Below are 22,053 nucleotides of genomic sequence, written 5' to 3' on the forward strand. Positions count from 1 at the left end.
TGACTACCGGCCCCTGGGCCACTGTGCCTGGCCCCAGAGCCGTATGCAGAGGGGCAAAAAAACCCGGAAACTTGTTTCCTAGGCTTTTGAGATAAAGAAGGCTGAGTTTTACACGTATCTGATCAAGTACACAGCATCTCTATCAAATTAGCCAATACTGAGTTTAACTGTATATTTAGCCCACGCCAAATTCCCAATATTCCATTTTTCACCAGCCTTCTGATCCCATGCGCAGTGTGCTGTTGAGGATGCTTCATTACAATGCCAGATAATCCCTAATGCACTCTCCCAAAGCTTTGCCCAAGAAATGTTAGTCCCATTGACTTTCAAAGTCATCCAAGTCATATTTTCAGGAATTTAATTAGTGCAAGATATCACCAAACTGGCTGAAAGCCTCGATTAAGGAGGGAACATCTATTGATTGCAGGGAGAGGAGGTAGGGCAGATACTGAATCCATCACCTTTTAAACACATGAAGTGAATTATCTCAGTTTAGTTTAGCTGCACTGTTTAAAAATTCAAGTAAACATTATTCAGCACAACCAATGGGGGTTTTTGTACACAGTCAGTAAGCTTAGGTGTTATTCAGGAAAAAAAAAAAAGAATACGTAATATCCAACTCAGCAAGCACCGGGTGACTATGAATAATGAAATCACTACCAAATTTACTCCCGCTTTTCATGCAGTTCTTATTTCTACGTTGTTAAAGAAGGTTCATTCTCACACTACGTGGGGTGTGAAACTAATTCTGACTAGTGAGAAGGAGAAATAACTCCACCGATGTGAAGATGGTATAAACAAACAACACTCGGACGCTTTCAGACTACTACATGCCCTTTGTGCTAGCACTGTACCCTGAGGACAGCCTATTCAAAAATCGGCTCACCAGATGTTTTCCATTCAACAAGAATAACGTATATAAATTTTTAATGGCCATGGTTGTATTGCTCATGTTTGTAATTTTTTTCTTTACAGAAATACTAAATACTGGTAAGCCCTAATGCAGGGACTGTTCATAGCATCTACACACTCCAAATGAAACCAGAAATTTGTTGTGCTGGGTTCTGTGTAATAAGCCAGTGTTCCTGCCTCAGAGACCTTCTGTCTTACAAAGGCAGGAGACAGCAGAGTAGAAATGAAAGCAGAGAGATGTGATGATCTTATCGTAAGGTATGAATTCCAGATCAGAGATTGAAACACAAGTTTCCTGCCTCAAGGTTTAGTCCTGCCTCTCATGAATTATTAGGCATCTCCCTGGAAGTTCACTGGGGAAAGAAAGTCCACCAGAAACTGCACTCCAGATGGTCAGGAATGTTCCAAATGAAGCTTTGTGCGAAAAGTTCTATTTGTCAAAGTGGAACTACTTCCTCCAAGGTAATTTGTTTCACAAAGGTTTTTCTCTCAGATCTTTCCCAGGTCAGAGAGCCCTACCCTTCGCTTCTCTGCTGCCTGCTTCTTTTTTCTATTGACAAGTTTTGAAAGATCTCATTTTTGTTCGATACAGAATGGAAAACACCTCTTGAAATGTCAGGAGTTCTTCATGAGAGACACTTCTTTTTTTTTTCCTGACTGGCCCTGGGCTACAGGCAGTTACGCTCTGTTTGCCTTTCTACAGCCCTGGCAGGGTTGTCTGCCAAAAATAGCTACATATTGCACCTCACTGTTAATCTGGAGTTGATGCGTCTGGGAAGCAGCACAGTTGCAATTCTTAGCTTAATCTGCCAATGTAGAGTTTGAATTAATACAACTAATCTAGCATCAGAATATGGGAACCTGAACTCCCCCTCCTCCCCGACTCAGCCCCAAAAGGAGCCCTGATTAAAGGAAGAGGCAGCAGAAGAGGGCAAGAAAAAAAGTCCTTGCTGTCCTACAGCCAGCTGAGTGCCAGCTCCCTGCATTGCACACATTCTGGCTTTAATTCTCTTCCTTGAGGCTTTAGCTTTCCTCAAAATCTTTATAGAGGACTACATACACACCTAAAAAAATATGTAGGAAATCAGTATGGAGTTAATATGTAGATGGTAAAAACATGAAATAAACCTGCTTTTCTCAATTTGAGTACAAAAACTGAAGTAAGACACCAAGAAGCAGGAACAGGAAAATAAAAGCATGACTGTAGTGCATGAAGGAGCTTGAAACTCAGAGTAACCTGTTAGGCTGGGGATTAGCCCAAATCAATTTCTTCTTGTTTCTGCTATTTGTGATCATTCTGTTACACGGATCTTGTCTGCTTTGTGGGGCTCAAAGAAAGAAAACTGGTACCCAAGTATTGTGAATACTGGAAGCATTAAGCCAGTTCTTGCTCGTGGATGACTGGCTCAGCCTAAGAAAGGAATAACAAAGCCACTTGAATGACAGCTTGGATCAAGTTCATAATGACCTGGTTTGTACAGGCCAGGTGTTATGTAGATTGGAGCTTGTTATTGTGCAAAATTTTGGCAAGCCTTGCGATGCAACAGCCAGTTCCAGCAGAGCTGGGCAAAAAGCCACAGACTACAGGCAGGTCTGTCTTCAGCAAGATGGGCAAAGGAGCCATCATTTTCTGCACTTCGTACCTTGGGGATGTGAACCAACCTGCCTGCACAGCATCTGGAATAAAGCTTATAAAGGAACAGACAACGGTTTCAAAACACGGAATTCCAGGCTTAAAAATGAAGAGGAAAGCTTGTGTAAAAACACGTTGCCAAGTTTACTGCCTGTTTCTTAGGGAGCAAAAATTCAGAGCAAAACGGCACAAGATAGAAGCCTCCCACTACAGCATTAATGGAAAGTGAGCAAGCTGTGTTATAAAATTTCCCTATCAATATGTTCTGTGTTTGTTGGGAAGTCTTTCATAATACTGTATCCATTTTTATGTTATTTAAAAGTAGTTACTAGAGTAATGCAGATGAATAGCTACTGGAGTTCGGGTTCACCTATGATTTGTTTTCTCACCCTTTACCATTATTTACCATTACTATGAACATACTGCAATTTGTTACTTAAGCTAGCTGGACTTAAATTTTATTCTTTCTTTAGATGGCCATTTCTTAAAAAGAAGATGATAAAACAACCAACCAAAAAACAAAAAATCCAAAAACCAAAGAAAACCCAACAATCAACCAAAGTATCTTGGGTGCAATTTCTGTAATAATAATGTTGTATTTCAGGAAATCTGTATTTCACCAATACTCAAAATTTACATCTCTGCTCAAAGTTAAGAAAAGGGACTGTACAAATCAGATCAAAGCCAGTTAGATGAATTGATCAGGTTTCATTTTTTGTTATAGTAAAGACTTTGTAAGTGTAGTGGTAGTGATGTTTTTACACAGTACCACAAAAGCCAGTACAACTCAGGAGAAGAAAAAGAAAGGAAAAAAATATAAAAATAAGACCTATGTAATCTTTACCAGGATATTACAACTGCAAATGAATGACAGCTTTTTCCATATACAAAGTATGGCGCTTTTACTGTAGGAGTATCAGCTTTCATATTGAAGTCCATGGCAGCATAGAAAAGTAGCAGAAAGCCAAGAAGCTAATGAACGCCTGCCACAATGGATTTGCAGCCAAAAGGCACGGCTTTAGGTAAGTGTTACAGGCAGGACAGGCCCAAAGTAGAGTGGTTAGTTGGGCTGTAATACTCCACGGAAAGGTGGTTTATGAGTTTTTTGAATCTCTCACTGTTCCTGAGCTTGCACCGAGGTTTAGAAGTTATTTTTAATAGTCTATTAAAAGCTGGGATCATGAGAACCTGTAAAAGAAATTATCCTCTCATCCTTAGGGGCAGTGCCTCAGAAATCGATGCTAATGAACAGACTGCAGCATACGGAAGCTTGCATTTCCCCTGCTGCACCAATTTTGTGCACTCACAAGGGACACTGCAAGTGCCATCATGTGTAATTAGAAACAGGGAAGGGGAAAAAGGATATCATTCATTCACACTTCTCATGGTGTCATTTCTTTGTGGCAGATTTAACAGAGATTAAACAGTCATTCAGTTTAATACTAGTCCTAGTAAGAACCAAAAATAATTTATTTTTAATTACGGAGTTATCAAGACACGAGCATAACTGGTGGCAGTCCTGTTGTGAACATATCCTTAGGTGATGACTTCTTTAGTGACAGAAGAAATGCATACAGGCAGGATATTTATCTTTACTAGCATTCTAGTTAGAGTATGCCTCTGTGAAACAGCCAGCCTTAATGTTGGCTCCAAACCCAGCACACACTAGTGAGTACAACACCTCAAATCTCAGGGCACATCCCTGCCCAAGCATGAAATAAATGCTGAACTAGGATTTGAAACCAATCCTCCCTGCAGCATGGAGTTTGCTGGACATGCAGACATTGATCAGCACACCAGCCCCTCTTCCCCCAAAGCCATCTGTCCCTTCCTGTTCTTCTCCACCCAACTTCTGCTCTTTGTGTCCCACAAATGGTGCCGTTTCCTAAGGGACACACGGCTCTTCTTTATACGACTGTATTACACACCACAGTTCAAGGCACAGGTAACGGAGGGTGTAAATTGCAAATCAGGCCTAAATATCAGTGGAGAGAGAGCTTTTCTGTTAATGGGCGTGAAAGTAAAAAACTTCCTCCATGGCTGACTGGTCTTGACCAGCTTCTTTTTGCAGACATGTCAACAACACAAGGGTTCAAGGAGGACTGGGGTCTACTTTCACCACCTAGCAAGCATGGTGACAAACGACACCCATGCAGTCAGCACTGTGTTACAGCTCCCTTAACATTTTACACATTGAAAATCTTTCCAAATGCAAGTTCACTTCTACAAAAGTGAGAAAAGTGTTTCAACATTTATATTATTTACATAGAAGATCACTGGTTGTTATAAAATAATTATAATACATCATCATTTAAACTTAAGAACTGATGTCCTACATTCCTTCCACCAAAGGAGACCATTAACTATTCACACTCCAGATCCTCTTGGGACATATCCTCTGTCTGCACATCTGCTAAAACAACTGCATCTGCGCTGGTACACGAAGATCAGAAAACACGACCTGCTTCCCATGGATTTTGTCTTTCCAGTGGCTTTTTTCATTGTCACCAACCCTGGAATCATTTGTTCTGATCAAATTTCAAGATCATCTTGAGTGTTATTTTTTAAGAATGCAGGATTAGATCTTTTCATGCCAATGTTGTGTTGAAGAAGGAGGAATATATATCAAATAAATAACCCCTACAAATTATAACACAGTCCAGAACTACTGCAAAAGAACAATTATCTTCTTGGCTGGAGTGCCTTGAGTTTAAAAATGTGATACCCCTGTTAACATTCAAGGAAACACGATGACTGTATTGATGCGTAAGAGAAAGTCCTTTTTAAGTACCATGGCATGCTGGTTAAAGAAAAGCATGAGTAGGGTGCAGCATGAAGCAATGCATCTGCCACCTATTCACCAGCTAGGCAGGGCAAGAAAAGCTTCAATGGAGGCACTTCACAAGCTATTAACCTTTCCTGATTGGAGTCTTGCTTTACAGAAAGAGCAGCAAGTATCTACTCAAAAAGGGGCTTCCCTGCAAAGAGTAACTGGCAATAATTTAGCAGCCGGGGAACCTGTCAAGTGTGAAGGTTTCTTGTGTTCTAAGAAACTACTTATTTAGTAGCGAAAGTGACAGTAAGAGATAAAGAAGGCTCATGCTAGTGGCTGATTATTAGATTCGAAATCTATCAATGACTATGGAGCAGAAAACTAAAATTCAAGATATTTTCTTATCATTTCAGTTTTGCTTTGGGTTTTCTTGCTCTTTTTTTAGTGCTTCTGTTCTTCACTGCTTTAATTAAGGGTTGACTAAAAAGAAAGGGATTTGCTCAACACAATCAATAATGGCATTCTGATGCTGACATTAAATTGACTTGCTATTTTTAACATGCTGCTTAGTTATTGTCTATCATCCTTAGCCACACCTTAGGGCTCTGCAGATATGCATCATCATAAGAGATTCCCAAGAAGGGCTTTTGTCTTAGGGTGGTTGAATCCTGTCACGTACCTCTGAGCATCCATGCAAGAGGTTAAAGGTACCTCCAAAGATGTCAGTGGTGGGAAGAAGTTTTTACATGTAGACAGCTAAAATGTTTGTGCATATGTAGTCTGCAGAAATATGGCTTGACCCAAGCACACTCATAATGAACAGCTTTCACTTACTACCATACCACACTGGATTTGGCTGTCTTTGCCTAGTAAATGCTTTGCAAAGCCAGCACACGTAAGTATTTCTAACACAAAGAGTGTTAAACACCTTGCTATGATTTATTATTTAAATGAACCATTATTAAATTCCATGTCAACATGAAATAGGAAAGTGTTCGCACTATATAAATGGCTGCAATTTAAAAAAATAAAAAAATAAAAACATTCCAGAACAGAAATAGGATGAATGAATGAACAGAAATTCTGAAATTCAGTCAACAGCTTAATATACAGCCACTTTTTTCAGAAGTTTCTCTTACACTGAAAAGCAGTCATCACTTTTTGCCTAAAGAGCCAAAGACAAGAGGGATGTTCAACAGCTGAGAGCCTTCCCTTCACACCTGGTCTCTCCCCTTCCCCAGCAGCTCCCTATTTTGTGCCTAAACATCACAGCACTCTTTAGAATTTGTACACATGTGGTGTACCTTTGCAAATCATTCAGGAATGTGCCGTATCTGTCTATACACACAAACACAATAAATGCATTATACACAATTTTCCATCACCTCATCGAGCTTTTCATGACTTCCTAAAATTGCAGTTTTCTGCATTTTTGAATATAACATAAAAAAGGACATGGATCTGTTGGAGTGAGTCCAGAGGAAGCCATGAAGATGATCAGAGAGCTGGAGCACCTCTACAAAAACAGGCTGAGAGCTGGGGTTGTTCAGCCTGGAGACGAGAAGGCTCTGGGGAGACCTTAGAGCAGCCTTCCAGTATCTGAAGGGGCCTATCCAGGAAAGCTGGAGGGGGACTTTAGACAAGGTCATGTAGGGATAGGACAAAGGGGAAATGACTTTGGACTGAAAGAGGGGAGATTTAGATTAGAGGTTAGAAGGAAGTTCTTCCCTGCGAGGGTGATGGGGTGCTGGCACAGGTTGCCCAGAGAAGCTGTGGCGCCCCATCCATGGCAGTGTTCAAGGGCAAGCTGGATGGGGCTTTGCGCAACCTGGTCTAGTGGAAGGTGTCCTTGCCCATGACAGAGGGACGGAACTGGATGATTTTTAAGGTCCCTTCCAACCCAAACCATTCTATGATTCTCTGATAAAATAAGATTAAATTTAACAAGTTTCCAATATTAAGGATTCAAGTCAAACATCATTTATATCTATGCAAATAGGCTATATGTAGAAAAAGAGCTAAACTAAAGTTCAAGAACAGCCACAAAACAAGTTTCAAATTATTTTTGTTTCATCTTTTAAAAAATTGTTTAAACATTTTTAAATGTTTAAATACTTTTATCTTCTTCTGTATTTAAAAGTGATAGTGAATTTCTCTGATGCTTCCAGTCAAGCTAGGTGTTTAGGTGGGTGTTTAGGTTAATTTCTCCTGAATGCTTGCTTACTATATACATCACTTTCCTGCCATGGCTGTCCTGACAGAGAAATGTATTACAGCCCATGTGCTTGTATCTGCAGCCTCTTAAGAATGTTTAGGAATTAATTCAGTGTATCTGCTCCTCTCTTCTCTGCCACATTTCTCTTGCTAAGGATCCAGATCAGTGTCGTTACACAAATCAGGTAATCTGTGAAGCAAGTCATTGACACGTTCTCCTGCTTTTATAATTCACAAAGCCAACCTGTGCATCACACACAGAAGCATAAGCAGGATTGAGAGTTACCTACTAAAAGGCAACAATCATGTGCTGTAACATGCCTTAATATTACTAATTGACTAAGGCAACAGTTACTGCCTTTATAAATGTCTTCCTCCCTCCGAGATCCTCATCAAGTTATTTCTGTCTATGCTCTGTAGTAATTTATTTTCCACTCTGGATACATATAAAATAAGCTGAAACAGTTTACTTGAACCATGGTCCTCCTAACTGGAAAGTTTCATGTCTGAGTGACATTTCTGTGTTGCTGCTTTTTTCACAAAAATATTTTTAAAAGACACTTTATAGTTCTAAGGCCTACATACATATGCTGAAATAGCCCCTCTTTCACTATAGCATTGGTTTCCAGCACCCTATCAAACATATTTATTAAGCAATGTGGTGGTTTTTTCAGATGCCAAGAAACAATACAATTATTTTAAGCCAAGTCTCATTGCTTCCTAAGGACATACCTAACTGCTGGTGGAACTCTCTGAACTCTGTATTAGTCTGTGATAAAGCACTGCAGCGTTAGTTATAATTAACTGTCATCGTGTCATTTTTCACCCAACCACTCAGATAACAAAACAAAAAATACCCCAAAACAACAAAACAACCCTAGCAGCAACCATGATTAAAATGACTGTTTCCTATCCCAAACTTCATCTTTAGCTCGCAGAGCTCACAAGCTCTTCTCTACACATTCCTCAGCTTTCGCACAGGTGCCTTGTCTATCACACATAAAAATAAGCGTTTTTAACAGCAGCTAAAGAGTTAGCTGTACAGAAGGTGTAAGAAGCTTGAGACAAATATTTTGTACTAAATAAGTGCTTTCTCACTAAACCATTTACACCTCTGATGTAATAGTTTTGTGGAGACCTATGGCTGATTTATTCATTTACATTACTTCAAGGAGCCTGTTAGAGCCTGTAGGCACACATTCAAAAATAATTTAAAAGGACGTGAATTCATCAGTGAGCCAGTGACAACTAATGGTAACGCAGTAGCTGAACCTGTGCCAACTAGAAATAACATAAAACTACCAACACTTGGGTTTCTCCTAGTTTAGGATAGATCCGTAAGTTCTGCATCATCTTGAGAGCCATAAGAACTCCTATCTCCCACCTATATGACAGGTGATAGTTTTCACCTAATGTATCACCTTCCACAAGATAGGTTTCAGAATGCAAAGCCCATGTCAACAAGTTAATATAAAGATATACTTAAATGAGGTGACTGTGAGTGATCCCTAACTGTGAATGTTAGACAAAAGTTGCCACTTTCGCATAGGTCATCCCAAAACGTTAATATTTACAATTCTTATGTGAACAAATTTTAGTTAAAGAGGGGGAGGTATAAATGGCATTATAGAAAAATAATGCAACATTAATTAAAGCCATATTTTATTTTAGAATAATCTACTTTCGGTTAAAAATCATGCTCTCCTTTCCTAATTCAGTGATTCTGGAGAAATGGGAGAGGAATGGGCACGTAAGAGGTCAGGGCTCTCATGGCTGCCCTGAACAGCATCTCCATTGCTACCAGCAAAGACAGAACACTAGACAGACCACTGCTCTGATCCAGTAAGACATCACTTATATTGTGTTAAGAACCAGGAAATACAAGCAGATATTATGACAGGTGAAAAAAGATTTGTACTTATTTCAAAGATCCAAACTGGTGGAGATTTTTCTTCCACCACTTCTTTGGCCCACTCTCCACCTTAAATGGATAAAATAAAATAAAATAATAAAATATTAAAAAATATAAATTTTCTGTATTCAGAGTCATTCATTTTCTAGAACTATGGCTGGAGTTTCCACTGTAGGAGGTCACCAAGCCTCATGGTAGCAACTGTTGCTGGTTTTCATTAAAATGCTGTACTAAGTAAGAGGCAGCAGCAGAAGAGTCTCAACACACTGGTTTTGGGTAACTCTTAGCTGCAGCTGATAACTGAAACACTCCGTGTAAGGTGGAAGGATTTCACTGGCTTGTCTTGGAGGAGGCTTCTACCCAAGTTAAGGTTTTATTTTGCAAAATGGGCAGGTAAGCCATACCGTGCACAAGCAACTTCATTCCTCTGTGATCAGCTCTGAGAAATGGCATAATTCCCTCTCCCATTTATGCAGCACAAGCCTTTTTTCACCAGCCTGAAGGGCAAAACAGTCGCTTTCTGCAGTCTCTCTACAATCTTCTAAAACTCATTACTGGGAAAATTTGAACAACTAAAAGATGCCTTAAACTTTTAATACATAATTCAATACAAAAATATTTTACCTGGATGTAAAGAAGTGGGGAAATGATATATTTACTCACTTTTTTGTGCTGCACTTTTACTGAGTAGATGAGCTAATATATCTCACTGGCTGGTAATCTGCTGTTCTGTAACTAAATGATATTTGCAAATGATATTGTAGTTTCTGAACAAAGACCCACCAGATCGAGGTATAGCTCAATCTGGTGAATAGCATATCATGCTACCATGATCATAGCATGCACTGGGTAAAGCAACCGAAGAGGTTAACCAATGCTACCGGTGCCAGGCTGTTTTACATAGGGTAGATAAAAGCGTTTATATCCCCATGCACTTCAGGACATGGAAAGATATAGCACAGCTCTAATACCACATTCAGAGGTGGATTATCAGCAGTGGATCTGATCCCAGCATTTTAAAGGAAGAACACTTAGAACCTGCCTTTTATTCTCAAACCAAAGCTGTAAAAGTTTCAAGAGAGAGAGAGCAATGGGGTCAGTACCACCATTCACTCAAACATGAACAAGAGAAACTTTACTACATAATTAAATCTCAGTAGCAAATGATGAGGAATTTCATACCTGGAATAAAATCATTGCTCATAAAAGTCACCAAAGGAAAACTGACATGGTGGATTGTTCCCAGCTGCTGCGGGAAAGTAATGGTTTTCTTTACCATGTCAGACATCTGTAGATGATTGCATGCCTCCACAACTCCCTTAGACCTATGCCTGATCTTCAGAAATCCTTCAAAACCAACTTTGTAGGGTTTGAAGTATTGATTCAATTTTAAAAAATGTTTGTTCCTTGAAAACTACTCTTCCATCTAACACTTCAGGTTGCCAGCAATTGCAGGAAGCTCCAAAATTGTTTTTATACCATCAAACACTCCCAATTGCCAGAAAAGTTTTAGAGCAGCCTTCCCCATTCTCTCGGTCAGCTTTGAAACGTCACCAGCTATGGATTTCTGGGAGTCTGACTTGTTTTACCATGGCGATATAGTAAGACAGCAATAACAAGTGAGACACTACACTACTGCACTTTGAAACAGATGACTCCTAACAAGCCACCAACTTCTTTTCTTTTCTGCTTTACATTATTTCTGGATATAATACAAGTGTGTCTGATTAATTCAAATCAAAATTTGTATCTAGCATTACATGAGCCCAAATGAAAATATATTAGAAGAAACTCAGTGCTTCCCTAACTCTTACAAAGGGCAGCCTGGCTTAAATGGATTGACGTTTTCAAGAAAATCTGAGACTCGTGTGGGTTACATCTGTCATCCTCAAGAGCAAACATGGTGAGGACAAAGGGAATGGGAAGAGGAACTTGCAAGCTGTTCAGTTTAAACTTTTTTTTTTCCTGGACTGTTAAATATTACTCTAAATTTATTCATGCTCCATTAGCAGCAGATCAAGTCCTTATGACTACCAGCAAGGGCCCATAATTTGATTGATGTTTTCTCACCCATCTAGAAATCTGACAAGAATCCTTGTAAGTGATTAAATATTTGATTCCTAGCAGCAAAAGGAATGAAGAAAAAACCTACATGAGTATATAAATGGCAAGCCCACTGGGTTAGGTCCTAAGGTAGCTGGAAGTCAACTGCCTTTACTGAGCAAAGCAGAACAAAGGTAAAAAGTTTCATTTGTGCTCACAACCATTCTCATGGCAGTGAGAAGGCATTTTGACCCCTGGCACAGTAAATTATTTCCAGATCTGACAAGCACTAGAGAACATTTCACAACATGGGATCACTGTAGGACTGGCTGCCGTGGCTAGTACAAAGGCTAGGACCTCTGCACACTGACTGCTGAACTCCCTGGGTTCCTAGGGAGACAGAAAGGGACCTTAATATGGGCAGGAACTTATCTCTAGGCTTAAAAACAAGGTTTTTAGAGTTATATTCATAGTTAAAGCTTAATTCTTAACTACAGCTATGACCAAAGAGTGGTCATTCACTTTTTTTGAGGGGTTAGTTGCACCCATGAAATTGAAAGAGGATAGCTGTTATTTAGTGCAGAGTCTTTTTAAAAGGAAATCAAGAAAAGGAAGAAAAAAAATGAAGACTAATGAGAAAAATTTAGAAGACTACTTTTTCTATAAATGATTTATTAGAAATGAAATAACCTGAAAGCCAGAATTCACAATCTCCCAACCAATCATCCATTGCATGTAAAGTTGCTGTCTTAACCTGCCAAAAGAAATCAAGTGTAAAAATGTAATGAAAGAAATGACACCTTCCTCTTGGACTTAAAGACAGTGTTTAGCTTTAAAAGTGTAATCTAAAAATAAGCACTGCTGCTCACTAGTCTCATTGTATACTCAGATTCATTCTTCTTCATTTAATAGGAAATCGATCTAATATCCATTAGGCATCCAATAAATCCATTAGCCAGTGGAAACACACTATTTTAATACTTGTAAAAAATATTTCTTTGCAGTAAGGAAGCAAAAGACATCTGGCAATTAACTGACGTGCACAATCCATGTCTTTTTAGATTGCCATTATTTCTACATAACCAGCATTTCATATGTCGAGCAACCTCCGTCTGAGCCAAAGTGGTTGTTAAAATGAAACTATGAAATAAAGTATACTTACAGGAACAGGCAATTTCAACATCTGTGCCAAAAAGGTGACACAATTGGTGTAGTGGTTGCACAAGGCTTCTAGTTGCAACGTACCTGGAAGGTGAAGGGTGACCATCCTCTCAAGTGGTAAATGCCAGGACATTTATTGGTCTGAATATCAATAATTCTGAGAAGTCTTCCTTGAACTGTATTCAATATCATCCAAGGACTTCCGTACAATGAGTAACAGCTACTGCAGATTCAACACAGCTATAACATTCAGAAAACTTCCTTCCCTCCATGAAAATGTTATGATCCATGCGCTTTCTCCAGTTTCAAGTTAAAGTGCCAGACATTTAAGGACCTAATGCTGAAGAAGATTGCATAGTGCGCTCTTATATACATACCAAAAAATGTAAATAATAGAAAAGGTATGCTATAAGAAATTTGTAGGTCAAAGGGCAAAAAACTTCCACTTTTTGACAGTGATAGTATTCCTCTGCTGAAGGTAGTAGCTTAGACCTGAACACTGATTCTCAGAGAGCTAACTCTTCTGTTGGCATTCACTTCATAAATAATCTTGCAGAACAACTAAGCACATATTGTCCTATAAAAACAAATATGATCATTCACATGTAGATCTTCACAAGCAGAAAAGAAAAGAGACTGCAAACCTCATTTATATCACGTAGCTTCTTTACTACTCCTAAGGCATGCATTGCTCATTTGAAACATGTAGGAATACAAACAGTAGGTCTAAAACACACAGCATATCTTGCTGCCTGGGAAACTCTCCACAAAAAAACATAAATCTGGGCAGTCTGCATCCTGTCATCCAGGTAAAAAGAAGGGGGGAAAATCGCTTTCTATTCTTCAGACAATTCTGGAAATGGTTGTGGGTCATATGAAAGAGCCTGACTTCTCAGCTCTCAGAGTGCAAATTCAGCGGCTGTCTTCCACAGTGGAAGAGAGAGAAGATAATGCCACAGCAGGACATTCTTGAAGAACTTCTTTTTGCTCCTGTGTATGTCATGATTGCACACTTCTTCTGCAAAGCATTAGCTCACAAAGACAGGCTAGTCAGTGGGGAAAAAAAAAAAACAACCTAAAAGGAATTATACCTCAGACATCCTATAACTGTAGTGATCAATAGAGGGAATAATTAATCAAGGTCTATCATCTCAAAAGTAGATTCACACGTACTAAAAGGTTAACTGGAAAATATAGAGCATACTGTGCCCTAAAAGTTCCTTAATCAGTTTGTTACATTTCAGATCCTACCACGACAGTTCACAAATCAAGTGAAGGCCAAGGAGACTGAAAATCACTCTGACCCAATTGCAGGCTTCAGCAGTGGCAAAAAACTCAACAGTTGCGTCCCAATAAAACAAAAGCTGGATTTGCCAGAAATGCACTTTCCCAGCTAGAAGCTTGTCTTATGATCACATCCAAGTTTTTACTTCAGCACTTCACTTGCATGTAAAGTTACATTGAGGGTGATAACATTTTTTTCTGAAGCATCTCTCTTGTAAAATGAGCTTTACAAGTGAGTTCAGATACTAAATATTTGTCTAAGAAAAGAAAGGCTTTCCACCATAGCCAATCTACCTTACAGTATAATCTTTATCTAATAAAGCCATCTAACAGTACTTGCTGTTCTGGCAGCAAACTGATCTTGGTATCCTTGCTAGAAATAAGCTGGAAGAAATTTTTGCATGGGATTAAATAATATACAAATAATGTCTGCACCGACCTGAAAGATTAAGTTTAAATACAGTTTAAAGTAAAAAAGGAAATAAATTGTTGAGACATGTTTAAGTTCTCTAGCCAGATGAATCATGGCATGCCCAGAATTCCACTAAATCTATTTTATCCTAAGAGCTGGATGGATAAAACTGACAGAAAAACATGCTGCTAAAACTCATCACATCAGTTGTTTCACCAACACTGATCATTCCTCCTCACTGCATCCTAAAGATGTATCTTTTACAAGGGCAGGTAGGGTTACGACAAGGGGGAATGACTTTAAACTGACAGAGGGTAGATTTAGGTTCAATATTAGGAAGTCCTTACCTATGCTGAGGCACCGGAACAGGTTTCCCAGAGAAGTTGTGGCTGCCCCATTTCTCAAAGTGTTCAAGGCTAGGTTGAATGGGGCTTTGAGCAACCTGGTCTAGTGGAAGGTGGCCCTGCTCATGGCAGAGGGGTTGGAACTGGCTGATGTTAAAGGTCCCTTCCAACCCAAACCATTCTATAATTCTACAATCGTGGACCACTAAATTTCTCTTCCATACTTGCCTTCAAGTACCTGTCCTACTTCAGAACTGAGTGCATGTTATTTTAAAATGAATTATAATTATAATTTAGTAGAGAACTTTGTCTAATACTGTAAAATCCCTGTGAACTTCATTAGGAATGCTAAAAGCTTGAATTCCTAGACCCAAAGTGGGTTTTGTCATCAAAACTTTAGCCACCTGCCAGAGCAGTCAGCAGCTGGTAGCCATCACCCTCATCTGGGTGTCACAGATCAGCTGCTCAAGAGCAAGGGCTTCACCCCAGTGAGTGCCTCAGCCACCACCAGCAAACTGCTCAAGGGCAGGGGGCTGCAGGGTCATGCCAGAAAGGGAAAACACAAATCCCTTGAAGTCACAACATTTATCTTGCAAAGCAGAATTATTTGCTCTACATTCCAGCTAAATTAGGGAAAGAGTAACTGGGACAGGAATGTGTAAGGATGAAAATAAGGGATTTTGGTTATTGTCCAGCTTCTGTTGTCATATTGGGCTATGAACAGAATCTGTGTGCCTGCACAAGAGCACACTGTAATCCCACGTGCAAGTAGTGATAATGGGGTTTATTCCTTCAAGGGTAGGCATAAAATAACAAGGAGTACAGGGTTTGCTTACCGACTGCAGCAGAAAACTGTCAAGGTGCAAGGAGGGGATCGTTGATACTTGCAGTGCACATGCACAAAGGAAGAGAATTCACCTTAGTCACACAGCCTTACCTTTGACATCACCAGAACTTCGAGCAGTTCATTTGTCATTCATCTACGTGTTTCTTCATCACATTATTCTAGCATAAAATTTTATAATTATTTCCAATTACTGTCTGTAATATGTGCAACTTTCTGCATTGCAGTTGTATTTTACCACTGAACTTCAAAACAAACATGTTAATTTCAAATATACTCTGCCAACTGTGTGACACAGCTACTTTGAGAGAGTTGTTGAAGAAAAATCAAGCGTAAATATTTACCTCATTAGTAACAATAAGAAGATTGCAGTTAGGTAGGCACAATAAAAACCATCTTGAATCCTGTCAACATCTATGTGCTTCCTATAATAATTTTAGAGCTACATGCAAAAATGTAGAGAGCTAACCATAATACAGAATAACTCCCGTTTTCTGTAGAATGCTGCAATAGCTCTTCAGGGTTTATTAGCCAGCAGAGAAAGGCATTAAAGAAGCACAACTTGCCAAAACTGTGTTTATTTGCCGTTGGACAGCCAAAAATGGACCTGTTTACTCAGTCTGTGCTGTGTGTTATAATTATGATCATCAGCCCAAAGGACTGCTAAATTAGCAGAGCCAATAAAATCAATAAGATCAGGGGTACAAAGAGAGTCAGGAAGGAAAGGATCTGCAAAGAAAACTACTTAGTATGACACAGCTGCCCTCTGCTTCTACACTTTGTTGACTCAGCAGCTGTAGTGGACGCTGCTGACTGAGTGTCTGGTGTGCACCTTCAACATGCAGCAATGTACGATATTAAATGGAAAAGCTCTTGTCTTAGAACAAGCCATGGCAACTTTTGTAAGGTTTAAAGTATTTCCTATTCTGTTTTACATGGCCCTGAATATCCAAGGAATCCTACTGCACTTCAGCGATGGTACGGAAGTGGCATCGTTTGTATAGTTGAAGGGCAGAAAAGCGTCCCAAGCCACAATGTTTAAACATGGTAACTAAAACCAGCAACTGAAGTCCATGAGTTCAGCCAGCTCTGCATCCTAAAACTTTAAAACTTTTATAAGCTTGTATATTTTGGTCTCAGGGAATGTGATTCAATACTTTGTGATTTTAAAACAAAAAAGCAAAAAAAAACCCAGAAAAAAACACTAAAACTAGGGATAGACTGAAAATTTCTTGCCCTGAAGAGAGCAAGGGAGAGCACAACTGCTTTACTGTTCAGTTCTGTAGTGCTGGTGAGCTTCTCCTACTAGCCACCCTGTAACATTAAGGACAAAGGTAGCAGGTTTCCAAGAAAAGGGCATCAGAATTTCTCACCTCATTAACTCTGATTTCCAGCTCATTAGGAAGTAAAAGACTAGGCTGTAGTTACAGAGACTTTTCTGCCAATGGTCAATGAAAATTTAGTTCCAATGAAATAGTGCAAAAACTTTATTGGTCTCAAATTCTCTCACCTTTATATGACAGACAGAAATGTTTGGGGTTGCAGGGGCAGGGTTTAGATACTTCTCACAGCACAGGTACTAAAACTAGGTCAATATCTGCCATTAAAAATACCAGAACTATAACGCAGGGTGGAACTGTTAAGCTTTATCCATCTAGTAGAAATTGGTGGCTCACGTGTACCTATCCATATGTGGCTTCTTACAGTATCAACTTTGTTGTTTTCACTCTGTTTTGCTTTTTATTCTATACTTGGTTAAAATGCACTACCTAAACACTGGTTCCAAGACAAATGGTCTGGTGTAACAGAGACTGAAATCAGTCTGCAACTTTAAAATTCTGTAATTTATCTATACTTAAATGAATTGTTGCATTTTTACATCTTTTGGGAAATCATGCACAATTAACTGCAGTGATCAAAATCAGCATTTAGAGAATTATATCAATAAATAAGTCCCTCATAAAAGTATGATAAAACCATAAGCAATCTTTCTGGTACATTTCAGCTCTCATTAGGAGGTAGCTGGAGGCTTGCGTCTAGATAATGCTGACCTTCAGCTGTGACTTGGTTTATCTGGATTAGCATCATTATTTGCTAGAACCTTAGAAAAACAAAAGGCTAATCAATACAAGGTCAAAACAAAAGTGTCACAGATGGCTTTGGCCGTTCCAAAAAGGTGACATCTGTCACCAAGAGTTACCGCAGGAGCTGGCACAGTGTTCCAGTGGCTAACACTGAGGGCATTTATGTGGGCAACCAGCAGGCAACATTCACAAGCCATTTCTCAGGCATGCTTCATGACCGGTAGTGGCATCAGACTGACAGGTCAGATTGATCAACAGAATTAAAAATATGTTGGAAAAAAAAAAGAGAGGGAGAGAAAAATCAACAGAGCAAGGAACAGAGGAAAGTTTTGTGAAGAAGTTTAATTCTTTGATACATTTACTCCAGCAGCTCATCCTCAATATGCTAATGTAAACACCATAGCTGAAGACAGAGACAGTCAGGATAAGCACAAGGTTTAAGCTATATAGTACCTCACATCTTAAGTAGTTTATTCATGTACTATTGTTCACTGATAAACTAGGCGCTCTGACACAAAGCCTTGCCTGTAAATGAAGTGCTCTAATAGTAGACAAGAAGTATACAATACACCTCCAGACAAAACTGCCAAAAAAATGGAGATGAGTATAATGGTTCACAGTGGATTTTTTTTTTCCCCCAAGCCATGGGGATCATCATTCTTACGTTTGTTCCACAAAACCTTATGATGAGCATAAATGATCTTGCTCATGCAAGTTTCTTGCAGGACTGGTGTAAGAGTTGAACACATGCCTCTAGCACACACCTCCAGGCATCAAAAGGGGATACCATCCACAGAGGTCAGGTTGGGAAGAGGTAAACCTTTTCAGCACAAAAAGTTCAGAGCAAGCTGTGGATACTGAGGAACTTGCATACCACCTAGATGCATGTTCCCAAAGAAAGCTTTGAGGTACAACAGTATTCAAACTTAAAATTCAAACTCAAAATTCAAACTCACCCTGGGACGCTCTCAGGGTGAGATCCAAGACATTCAAAGAGCATTATATTTTATATTACAAATACTGGTAAGCCACATCTGTTTATTGCACAACCATTGTGCAGATAAGGATTCAGGATGAACTTGACTGCCTCGGGGAAGGTCAACCTTAGACTTAGATTTTTGCATTCTGCATGAGAAGTTTTAGGCCAAAAAAAAATGTATCAGGTATTTTTTTAAGGAAGAAAGGGAGCTGGAATGTTAGTCTGCATTCTGCTCCACCTTCTCACTCTGGGTATTTCATAGGAAATGGAAGCTTTGGATATCTACTTTGCACATTATATTTAATTGGAGCTAAGTTTCTATGAGTTTCTGCTTTCAGAAAATGTTCCATAAGGCCTTTGGTTTTCATTTTTGTCATGGGGCAGGTAGGGAAGAATATGCTAATCAAAGACCCTAGAACTACAGCTTCTATAATTGGCAGCTCAGTATTCTCCCGTAGCCTTAATTTATGCATACTGTTAAAAGGTTAAAGTTGGTCACAGGTCTCCTGTGACTGTCATCTGTGAAATAATGCAGTTGGAAATGCAGTTTTGGTTCTACCTCATTCCTGCCTGCAAATAAAACCACACATATTCTGCACATCTTTCCCCCTGAACACTGACACCTCCAGCGACATAAAATTCGGCAAGCGATGTGACAGCTGCCAAGGTCAATAAGAGTTATACTGAACTGCTGAGTAAGTGCTGGTCACACAAATCAAAGCTGTATAAGGGCAGCTTAACATACTCAAATCTGCAGCTTATTCAAACTACTTTTTGGACTGAGACATTTTTATCATTTTTCTCTTTCATGAAATGTTATACAATGAAATGTGATGAAGTCAGTTATTTCATGAAATCTTAGTATTGTGTTCTTTGTGTCAAGTTAATGATAGTAAACTGTATTGAAAATACACTTAACATTTTTTAGAAACTTGACAGCAATTTTAGGTGGGCAATAATATAAAGAAGAAAGTAAAAATAATGTAGCAGGAAAATTTAAAGACACAGTGGGCAATGCTATCTAATTACAACCTAGATTCAGCTATGTAGATGAATTCCTAAATCAGGAAGTCTGTGTTGGGCATTTCCAAGGGTAGTTTAAGCCTTCTGCCCTTGCTATAGTTATCAAAAAGGTTTCAGTATTCATCCACAGTTTCATGTTAACTTTTAATTATCAAAACACATTTCCCAAGATGTTACCAATTGATTGGTAGGGATAATAAGGTATTTCTGGCAGCCCCAAGGGTTAGACTGGGTTTTATGTCTGAACTCCTCACTCAAAGTCATAGACGTAGAAACTGCTGTATCAGATCTGCAAAACTTGTATTTTTGGTTTGCAGTCATGAAATACTGAGATTTAGAACAAGTGCATAGAAAAATCATTCTGAACTTTGAGCCATAATTAAGGACTTCTGTGCCAAACCATACGTGTTAGCAAGTACTTGCAGCTGAGCTGAAAAAGCCCTGGAAATAGAAATAGTTAATAGAAACACTGCTGCAATTATAACTGGATTGCTGTGACCAGTAACACTCCAGTAGTTACAGTGAAGCATTAAAAGGGGAATGAGGACAGAAAGCTCCCCGTCATCTGTCAGGCACTTGCTTACTCCTGGATTATTCTCAGAGAATGAGAGCTACCAGCAGAAGGGCTCTGCAAGGGCTTCTGTCTTCCTTTATTCTACTTTAAAGTTGCTAATTGATCCTCTAAGGGAAGGTTTAGTCCTTTTAATGAAGTCTCTCCATTAACAGGGAATCTGTACAAGAGAGGATGGAGGGGTGTGGGTGTGGGAGCCATGCAACCTTTCATGCCGGTCTTCTCCCTTCTCCGTGATGACTCACAGGGCAGGGACGTTTGAGAACCTTCCTCGCACTTCGAGAAACAGAGCTCGTTCCCTGCTAATAGTAGGGGGGTTATTACTGAAGCACTAAGCTTTGTTTTGTCTGAAAGGAGCCTGGCTGACCTGAGTTTTCCAGGTATGGTATGGTAGCAGGTCAAGGAATAAGGGGACAGGGAGATGAAGGGAGAACATTGTGCTGGAATAGTTGTTATCTTAACAGACATATTCATCCATGTTGCAGGAACGCAGCCAGTGATTGCTCTGCTCTGCAGTAGGACATTTTGCTTAAGATAAGCAAAATAAATATCAGGAGAAGCATCCCTTTTAAGATATTGCCTTTGCATTAGCATAAAAATAACTTTGCAATAGCTAACTTTCTCTTGTTATGCAGAATTGTGAAAGCGAAAGAAGTGATCAGACCGATGGCAGTCACTGGTAATACCAGTCACATCACTGCACAGGAGACTGACAGCCTGTTCTGATCTGACTAATGGGTTAATTTTACTGAAGCACTACCAGACTAAAGAATAGTTTTATCAAGTGTTTCACCATTTAAAGCATCAAGGCAGTTTGCCAAGCAAAATGGTCCATCGTTAAGAAAGAAGTGTTTCAGTTTACTCGTTGCCTGAGCAAAGCACAGTTTAATTTAGGTCTAGGGCACTGTCTAGGAAACATTTCCATTCTTCTTACTCAAGGATACTGTAGTTACACCTACAAATACTACTAGCTTGTGAAATGGAAAGAAGCTTTTTTCTCCTTTCATCCATGACTCTTTTTTACTTATCTGTTCTTTCTGCTACCAGCCAGAAAGCAATGCTTGATTATTTTTAGGTATGTCCAGAGCCCTTTTTTTAAAGTGTCAGTTCTAACAGAAACCCTTGGAAAGATTCTGTGTTTCCATTTGAAGTCAGAGCTTCAATCTGAGTTGAGTCAGGCTGTCAGTTTTTAAACATGCACTCTTTGTTTTTATAAGAATTTCAGGTAGGATTTCTACCATGAGTTATCACCATACCCGAGTACCTGTTTGTGACCCAATGCACAGCGGCAGAAAGACCAAATACAAGCTCTCACAGCTGTCCTAGGGCATTGCCCTCTGTAAAAGGCTGGTTTCAAGTACTAATCTCAGCCACCCAGAGTCATGTCTTAAGTCTATTCAAGAGTGTTTAGTTTTATTTTGAACATTCGTGTACATTTGAGGTCTACTCTAGTAAGTTCTCAGTACAAGGACCACTCAAAATCAGGAAAAATTCTCCAGTCTTTGGAAATACTATTCATTTTCATTTTATATACCTATATATAAGCTAAAACACCATAAATACCTATTTTTTCAGTAATTATATGTAAGTTTCTCATAAGCCAAATCATTATTCTCTTCACTATAATACATTCAGTTTTCATTCAGTTTAAAGCTAACTTTCAAATGGTGTTTTCATGAAATTTTTATGAGGCTAATTTTAGAGTCTGAAGTGAAATATTAAGGTATTTGGATTTTCTGCCATTCTCTTCAAATACCATGCACAGTCTAACACCAACATAAGACTCATGTACAAACACAAGGAATATGAACCCCAGAAACAAATTGGAAAGGTGACTAAAAGACTACAATGCATGACCAAATGC

Source organism: Lathamus discolor, chromosome 3 (assembly GCF_037157495.1).
Source record: "Lathamus discolor isolate bLatDis1 chromosome 3, bLatDis1.hap1, whole genome shotgun sequence".
Classification (NCBI taxonomy): Eukaryota; Metazoa; Chordata; class Aves; order Psittaciformes; family Psittacidae; genus Lathamus; species Lathamus discolor.